Here is a 9,410-nt window from a genome sequence, read left to right on the forward strand (position 1 = left end):
ATAATAGAAGAGTATGTGAGAATGAGAGCATGAAGAGGGTGAAGATGAGGACTCGTTTAACCAAGCGCATTCCCAAGGCGAAATATCGATACCCACTTCTAAACCCATTCTCTCGGGCCTTCGAATGTGGATAGTCCAACAAAGTAAGCCCCACGACACTAACGCCTCAAATGTCCGTAAACCAGGTATTTCCCTTTTATTATCGACACGATATAATCTCGGTGAAGAAAAAGTGGAAGTAATATATTTGAGTCCTTAAAATAATGCACGATAAACATTTTCAATTAGCTTACTCACAAAAAGAATAATTACATCACTAATAATAAAATTTAGGTCATTTTTAATTTTTTTCATAAACATATTATAAAAATTTAGTTTGTATTTAGACAAAGGACGTAGGATCCATGCATGCTTGGGTTAGAGGGAAAAGAACTAGGACGTAATTACTCCTAAAAAATAGCACACACTAAACATAATGAATGAGGAATAGATCACATATTCGTTCTTGTTTTTGTTTATTCACAACTTGATATATTAATATCTTCAAATACTCATGGGCTATAGACTAAAGAAAGGCAACCCATAGGGAGTGTTACTAAATTTATTTCATAAGCAAAAGCTAACATATATAGTTTTGGTTGTACTCAGGCTCATACGTATGAATAACCACACCATTGATTCATGGTGTTATCTCACCCTCATAATCTCTTTTCCTATCAAAACAAAGTCTTACGGAAGCTATAATTTAGCATTACGCCTGTATTATGAATAACCATTTCAAATGGAACCATAAGGTGTTGATAAAGGTCTATTTAAATTAATGACTAGAATCATACAAGACAAAAATGATGAATGGCTGTATTTATCCATTAGTCAAACAAAATGAAGCCTAAAAAACTTACAATTATCATAGAACCCTCCTAATAGGGATAATTGAAAAATAAGTGGAGAATTTTTGCACATGACAAAGTGTGAACAATGGTAAAAGCATGTAATTTTAGCTAATGGAATGTTAGTGATTTCATTAAAGAATTGAGCAGTGAGATTTTAGATTGGATTTACTGTGACTACTAAATTAAAAAGTTGAGTCTTGAACAAGATTAAATATCCTTTTATCATTGTAGATTAGTAAATATATGGAAAGGATATATTATAAATAAATAAGATATCATTTGAGAAGGACTGATTGATTGTTGCACTGAGTTGAAACTTGATTGTCGTTTAGGTCTAAAAATCAATAAATTTTTTTACTCGTGCCTAGATGATGGGCAAGTTTGAGCAGTTTGCCCTCCCCCAAGGGCAACTATTGGGGCTCAACTTTAGCAGGTTTTGTTTTGCCTAAGAGCGCATGACCAACATCTAGGCAGGAAGGTTATGTACAAAAGGTTCCCTCCTATGGCAATATGAAACTAGGGGGGCTCTAGAAATGGTAATTGCATAGTTGATCCTACGATAGAGAAGAAATCCATACATATATGATGCACCAGCAAGCATCAAAAGCTCATAAAATATGGGCTAGATATTGCCATTCTGAAGAAGAAAGTTGACTTTTGTATTTGGATCTATGAGTAGAAAAACAATGTAAAAATTATAATTATTAATACAAATGTTTTGCAATGACTTTTTTGTTGATTTCGTATTGTGCGTTAAGAAAATGTGAAATGAATCTAGTAATAAGGACGACTAAAGAAGCTACTTTTGAATGTCAAATAGTGTGTTAATATTCTATGTTTAGAAAACTAAAGAAGATCATGTTTTGAATGGGAAGTTGGCGATCGTCTTTCCTCAATGGAAAATGATCAAAGATTGGGTAGACCGGATGAGTTGGGTGCTTTCTAATATAAATTTTTTTAGGACAAAGAGCTCGTCATTGTCTTTTTCTACGGTCTAGTCTTATAACCTAGTTAGGCATTGTTTTAGAGGAATGGAGATGAGATTTGGCCTTATTGGCACAGAGGGGTAGAGTTTAACTCCCCCTCATCTCTCACTTACTATGAACCAAGTGTAGTAATTGGCCTGTTCTCAATCTTGATTGTGGATTTGAGATAATGTTAAGGTAGTGTAAGTAGGGGTAGTGATTGATCCATGGTTGTGCCCAATGAGTACAATGTTTGATTATTCCTTTGGAGTGTGGATAGTGGTAGCTAGGACAACCCTGAACTACCAAGCATTACCTTCTGTATCAAGTGGCAGGTACATTACATGTGGTATCAGAGCATGAACAATTTTTTTTACTATAAAGTATTTGAAAATTTCATAGAATAACAATTCAACAGAAGAAACCATGAAATTTAACTCAGAAATTATGGTAATGCTAAAAGCCTATGATCAAGACACAAATATGACTACCAATGGATTGGTGTCCCTAGAATTGATTTTGGAATGTATACTACCGCAAGAGCAATTATCTATGCACAAATAGGATCTAAGGGAAGGATTGAGGTGATTATAGCTCAATGATAAATGATCATTGACTAAAAATATATTTATTAGCCTCGTATTAGGGATCTCAAAAGGATTATGTTGCTCACTATGGGAAGCATGCGTAGGTGGAATTGTAGCGAATCCGAGAGCTGTTTTGTGTAGTCTACCAAGCAAAAAATCAATGCAATGTCTTCTTCAGGGAGGAAATTTCCCACACTATGGAAAAATGTTTTATACCTCAAACTTATTAGTTTGACCTAGAAAATTGAACTTTATACTAAGGCTAGAGATGATCACCTACTTATTTCTCCATTTATGCCAACCAAAGAAGTGGCCTAGAATACAATCTATAGAGGTTGTGCTAGGAAGAGAGGCTTCACTTAGTTAGACTTTACATGCTTCATAGAAGTAATCAAAATCTTTTGTTACACATTGAAGGTGAAATGATGACCCGAAACGAATAGGTTTATCATTGTATCATTAGGGTCATTTGACCAAATCGTATCATAGTGGCTCGCTGGTCTCACATAAAAATTTACAAGAATGAAGAACTCGCCAACCTTCCAAAGAGCTATCTGGCCCTAGATACATATGAGGAACCTCCTACTTACACTACCTTAATATTATCTAAAACCACAATCAAGGTTATGTACCGACCCAAGAAAAATTGCCCATAGAAAAAGTTAAAATCTTGTATAACTTCCTTTTGGTCTTGTATGAGAAGCCTTTTTTAAAAACCTATATAGCGTATGTCACAATAATAATTTGGATATATAACTCTCTTTTTTGGTAAATTTTTTGCCACATTGGCAATATGGTGTTATGTTGAAATAAATTAAACTGTTGTTACATATAATAAAGCTTTACATAAAAACGAATAGTTTTGATTATGATCCTAAATTATCTCATTCTTGATGTTATAATCTTACAATTTAATTGAGTTATTTTCAAATGCATTGCTAATTATGAAAAAATCATGAATGGTACTAAGGTAATAAGAAATGTATTAAAAATCTTTAGGTTCCTTCAACCTGTACATTGTTAGCATGATCACAGACTTGATGGATAAGAAAGAGAGGAAGTTCTTGCTAAAATAGGCCTACTAGAACTAGTTTGGTAAACCAAGCAATGATCGCATGTTTAAGGCTTATAGGAGAAGCACAACTTTGGTGGAAATAGTGGTATCATGAATGGCCATGTTTGAGTCTATTGTGACATGGAGCTAGATTAAGGTCGTATTCCAAGGCCAATACTTGCCTCCTACCTATTAGACTTTGAAAATGAATGAGTTTCCTAGCCTTAGGTAGCAAGGGATGACTTTGAAAGGGTAATATTCCCATTTCATAGTAATAATAACAATAACAACAAGATTTGGAATAATGAGTTGGGTTGCTTTAAGTGCAACCATCTAGGCTACTTCCGTGCTCAATGTCACAAGGGAAAGAATGCCAATGCTAATGCTCCTTGTAATCCGCAAGGAGAGGAAAACTTCAATAATCAAGGATGTAGACATCAGACAAGGCATGGAGCTGGGGGCCAAGAGCTAGACACAGAGCATGGCAAGGAGCAAGGGGTGGAGTTAAAGCCCATGTTTGTACTATTGCAACCAATGAATTTGATCCATCTCTAGAAGAGGAAGTTGAAAGAGGAGCTACTCATGCATCAATCAAACAACTAGAGCATTGGGCGATAATTCTCTATCATACAAACTTCTGTAGAACATCAAGGTAATTTTTTCAAATTCTGATCGAGTGTGGGGCTACTCATTCATTTATTTTTCCTAAGTGCACAAAAAAGTTGAAGTTAAATCCCAAACTCTCTAAGAAACTCATTGTAGAACTAGCAAATGGGAGAGAAACAATGTCAAACCAATCCATTAATAATGTCAAGTTTCAATTAGGGGCATAAATCACTACAACAAAATTCTGAGTCATACCATTAGGATTTTATGATTGCCTATTAGAAATGGATTGGTTAGTACCCAATCAAGCAAAATACACCGTGGGGAAGGGTGCGTCACATTCAAAAATCTATTTGGAAAAATGGTCCAATCATAGGGCGGGTCACCGTGGGGAAGGGTGGGTCACATTCAAAAATCTATTTGGAAAAATGGTCAAATCATAGGGAAGAGCAGGCAAACTTAAGATTCAATTAGCCAAAGGTAGTCAAATCCTAAAGGGATTGAGGACAATACTTCCTATCTAGTTAGTGAAACACAACAAGGTGGAGGATGTCAAGGATGAGGATGAGCTTTCAAGGTTAAGTGGGTATACTAATGTCTTTCTTGAGGAATTAATATAATTATCTCCTAAAAGGGATGCGAATCATGAGATCACGTACTAGTTGCAAGAAGATCCTACAAAATGTCTATTCTTGAGGCAATTGAATTGAAGGATTAGTTAAAGAAACTATTAGACTAAGGGTTTATTCGTCCCAAAAGAACTCTCCTTGGGATGCTCCTATTCTATTCCAAAAGAAGAAGGACAAAACCCTTCAACTGTGTATTTACAAGGGATTTAGTCAAGTCACCACCATCAAGAATAAATACTCCATTCCCTAAATTGATGAGCTGCAAGATCGATTGCAAGGAGCAATGATCTTTTCTAAGATTGATCTAAGGTTAGGGTATTATCAAATCTAGATAAAGGAAGAGGACATATCAAAGATGTCCTTCAACATTAGGTATGGCCATTACGAGTTCATTGTAATATCTTTTGGATTGACCAATACTCCTACTACTTTTAACAAGTTGCTCCAAGATATTTGCCAGTCATACTTTGAAGGCAGTCTTCACATGAAAAATTTTGGACCATCTTGTTAGATTGTGAAGATACCTTTGAAGTATAGCTGGAAAATATCTTTAACATCATTCCTCTGAAGAATACCTTCAAAGCATCAAACATTGCTAGATTGTTTGTCAAGGGAATTTTTAAGTTGCATGGGTTACTAAAAAGGATTGTTAGTGATGATAAAGACTACTTGTTCACATTTAAATTTTGGATATATCTCTTTCAAGCCATTGGCACACAATTTTCTTTCAATACCACCTATTATCCTCAAACTGATAGGAAAAATGAAAGAGTTAATTAAGTGTTGGAAGATATTTTGAGATATATTGTAGCAAGCAACCCAAGAAATGGATAGAATACTTATCTTTAGTGGAGTTTTCCTACACCTTACACCAACAAAGTATTGGTATGCCTCCTTTTTAGGCATTGTATGGGTGACAAGAATGTTGGCCCCCTCTCATTTTTTTAAATCTGACCTTGAGGGTTGAAGCATCCAAAAAAATGCTAGAAGAGATAGGGGAGTAGACCAAGGCCATTCGATAGGACATCAAAGCAGTATAAGATCGGTAGAAGGCCTACATAGACCCCAAGAGAACTCCCGGGACTTTCAAGGATGGAGACATGGTGTTCCTAATAGTTCAACCAAAGAAGGTTCTTTATCTTTTGGGAAATTCAAAAGCTATTAAGATATTGTGGACCCTACAAGATTGTCAAGTGTCATGGTAGAAATGCATATAGACTAAAACTTCTGCCTCATCTCAAAGTTCACAATGTATTTCATGTAAGCCTTCTTGAATCCTATGTCCCTAACTTTGATCATGTCTTAGATGATGGACAAATTGTAATGGCAACTCACAGAATTTTCAAAGTTCAACATGATAAAGGATATTGGGAATTTGTTGCAAGAAATGAAGAAGAACCAGTTCTTCCTGATGTTCCCAATCAACAGCAAATGCAGGCATTCAAAGCATGGCATGAGAGAGCCAGGAAAGTTATGTACTGCCTATCAGTATTTCAGACTCTATGATTGTGCATATTCAGGATGCAAGTACGCCAAAGGAGGCATGGGATACTTTGTCAAAAATGTATAACACAAATACGCAAGCCAGGAAAATGCAGCTCAAGTAAGAGTTGCATAATGTGCAAAGAGAAAGTATGAGCATCAATGACTACCACATGAAGGTGAAGAAGATTACAGATGCACTTGCTTCCACTGGGTCGCCAGTGGAAGATGATGATTTAGTTTTTGTGACCTTGAATGGTCTAGGAAAGGATTATGCAAAGTTTCGGACATCCATTTCAGTTCGTGAAAGATTTCCTGATTTTGAGGATTTGATTGCTCTTCTAATTTCTGAGGAGCAAAGAAATGGTGGTGCATCTTCTTCAGGAGGAACTTCAAAAGAAACTGCCTTCTACTCAAATGCTGGAAGAGGTAGAGGTAGAGGTAGAGGAGGCCGATTTGGAGGCCGTGGTAGAAATCAGAATATGCAGCAGACTCAAGAAAACCAGTCCTATGGAGGAGGACGTGGTAACTCTAGAGGTAGGGGGATCCAAAGAGGTCGTGGTGGATGGCAAAGAGGCCAAAATGCAAACAGCAATGTTGAATGCTACTACTGTGGTAAAATGGGTCATATGGCTAAAGATTGCTATAAAAAGTAGAATGACATCATGAATGGAAAATTGCAACAAGGGAATTATGCATCTTCTAGTAGACAGGGTGATGACAGAAATGAGCATTTGTTCATGGTGCAGCACATGAACAATTTTATGACAAGTGCAGAAGAAAGCAACGATGTATGGTATGTTGACTCAGGTGCATCAAACCACATGACAGGTCATGCAGAATGGATGGAGGATGCAAGGAAAATGGAAAAACTAGGATTTGTGGAGACTGGTGATGATACTGCACATCCTATTGTGCAGATTGGAAAAATTCCTTTGTCTATGCAGGATGGGAAAAAGAAATACCTGTCCAATGTATTTCATGTCCCGAATATCACCAAGAATCTGGTTTCTATTGGTCAAATGGTTGAGCAGGGCTTGCAGGTCAGATTTAATCCTCATGGATGCTTTGTTGAGGATATGAAAAATAAAGGTCACTTGATAGAAAAAGGAAAGAAGAAGGGCAGAATGTTTACGTTGGATGCAGACATGTCTGAATTGAGTGCAGCAATGTTTGCACATGGGATCGGTGTAGTTGCAGATATTGATATCTGGCATAAACGCATTGGTCATGTTAATGTACAGCGACTAAAATCAATGCAGGCCCAAAATATTGTTGCAGGATTGCCTAAATTCAAGGTTGCAAAAATGCATAAGGTATGTGAAGCCTGTCAATTTGGAATACATGCAAGGAAACCATTTCCTAGACATGTTCAAGAGAGTAAGAAGCCATTGGAATTAATCCACTCTGATGTGTGGACTACTAAAGCTTTATCTCTTGGAGGCTGTCATTATTTTTTCACTTTTATTGATGACTATAACAGAAAATTTTGGGTGTATTTTATGAAAAAGAAAAGTGAAGTGTTTGGGCATTTCAGAACTCTTAAAGCTATGGTTGAAAAAGAAATAGGGCTACAAATAAAATGCCTAAGGTCAGATGGAGGGGGAGAGTACCTCTCAAATGAGTTTGCAAGGTTCCTGCAGGAGCATGGCATAAAGCATCAATATTCATGCAGTCATACCCCACAACAAAATGGAATTGCAGAAAGGAAAAACAGGTATATTGGAGAGGTATCTCGTGCCATGCTCAATGAAAAAGACTTGCCAGATTTTTATTGGGCTGAGGCAGTTGCTACAGTAGTCTACATAATGAACATAACTCCTACTGCAGCAATACATGGGATGATTCCAGAGGAGAGGTATACTGGCAGGAAACCAGATATTTCTCATTTGAAAATTTTTGGTTGCATTGCCTATGTTCATGTGCCAGATGAGTTGAGATCCAAGTTGGATCCAAAAGCTGAGAAGTGCATCTTTATTGGTTACTCTTTGCAGCAGAAAGGGTATAGATGCTATAACCCTTCTACTCGTAAGTTTACAGTGAGCAGAGATGTTGTTTTTGATGAGATGAGTAGCTAGTATAAACCAGTAAATGTGATTGATGATGTAGATGTACAAAGTGGTAATGGTGCACAGAATTCACAGCAGTAGTCACAAAATATTAGTGGACTTGGAGCGTCCTCTAGCAGTGGTTCACATTCTTTGCCATGGACAGGCAGATTGAGATCAGGAGAATCTTCTCAAAGCAATGTAGATAGTGGTATGCAGGTATCACAAAAAGGAAAAGAGAAGGTAGATCAGCCCATGTTTGATGTGAATGCAAGTCACTCTTATGTGGATGGTGAATCCAGTGGCTCAGAACAGAGCATTGATGATGAGTTGGGCATTCCTTCTATTGTTACACCTGGAGTAAGGAAGACCAGGGATATTTTGAGAGCACCTGGGAGTGAACCTACTTTGCGCAGGTCTACTAGAGCTAGGTATCCTGTGGATAGGCTGAAATATGATGGATTTACAGCCATTCATTATGCATATATGGTCAAAGTGATACAAGAACCAGAACCCACTTCTTTTGAGCAAGCCATGGGAAAAGAAAAATGGGAGAAAGCCATGGATGAAGAAATGGATGCCTTGGAAGCAAATGCTACATGGGAATTGGTACCTTTGCCTAAAGGTAAAAATGCAATTGGCTGTAAGTGGGTTTATAAGGTGAAGCACAATGCAGATGGTTGTGTGAACAGATACAAGGCAAGATTAGTAGTCAAGGGGTATGCACAAACATATGGCATTGACTATGAAGAAACATTCAGTCCGGTTGCAAGGATGGCAACCGTAAGAGCAGTCATTGCTATGGCTGCATCAAAGGGATGGTCTTTACATCAGATGGATGTAAAGAATGCCTTCTTGCATGGTGATTTGCAAGAAGAGGTCTATATGGAGCAGCCACCAGGTTATGTGCATGCTGTTCATCCTGAGTTTGTTTGCAGGTTGAAGAAAGCCTTGTATGGCTTGAAGCAAGCACCTAGAGCATGGTCTGACAAGATAGGACAGTATCTTGTCACTATTGGCTTTCAGATTTCCAAGGCAGATTTCTCACTTTATGTGAGAAAAACAGAGAAAGGTATTATGCTACTTGTCATTTATGTTGATGATTTGATTATGACAGGTGACAGTGATGAATATATCCTTCATGTG

This window comes from Lygodium microphyllum, chromosome 18 (assembly GCF_053477565.2).
Source record: "Lygodium microphyllum isolate KBCC chromosome 18, Lygodium_microphyllum_v1.1.10, whole genome shotgun sequence".
Classification (NCBI taxonomy): domain Eukaryota; kingdom Viridiplantae; phylum Streptophyta; class Polypodiopsida; order Schizaeales; family Lygodiaceae; genus Lygodium; species Lygodium microphyllum.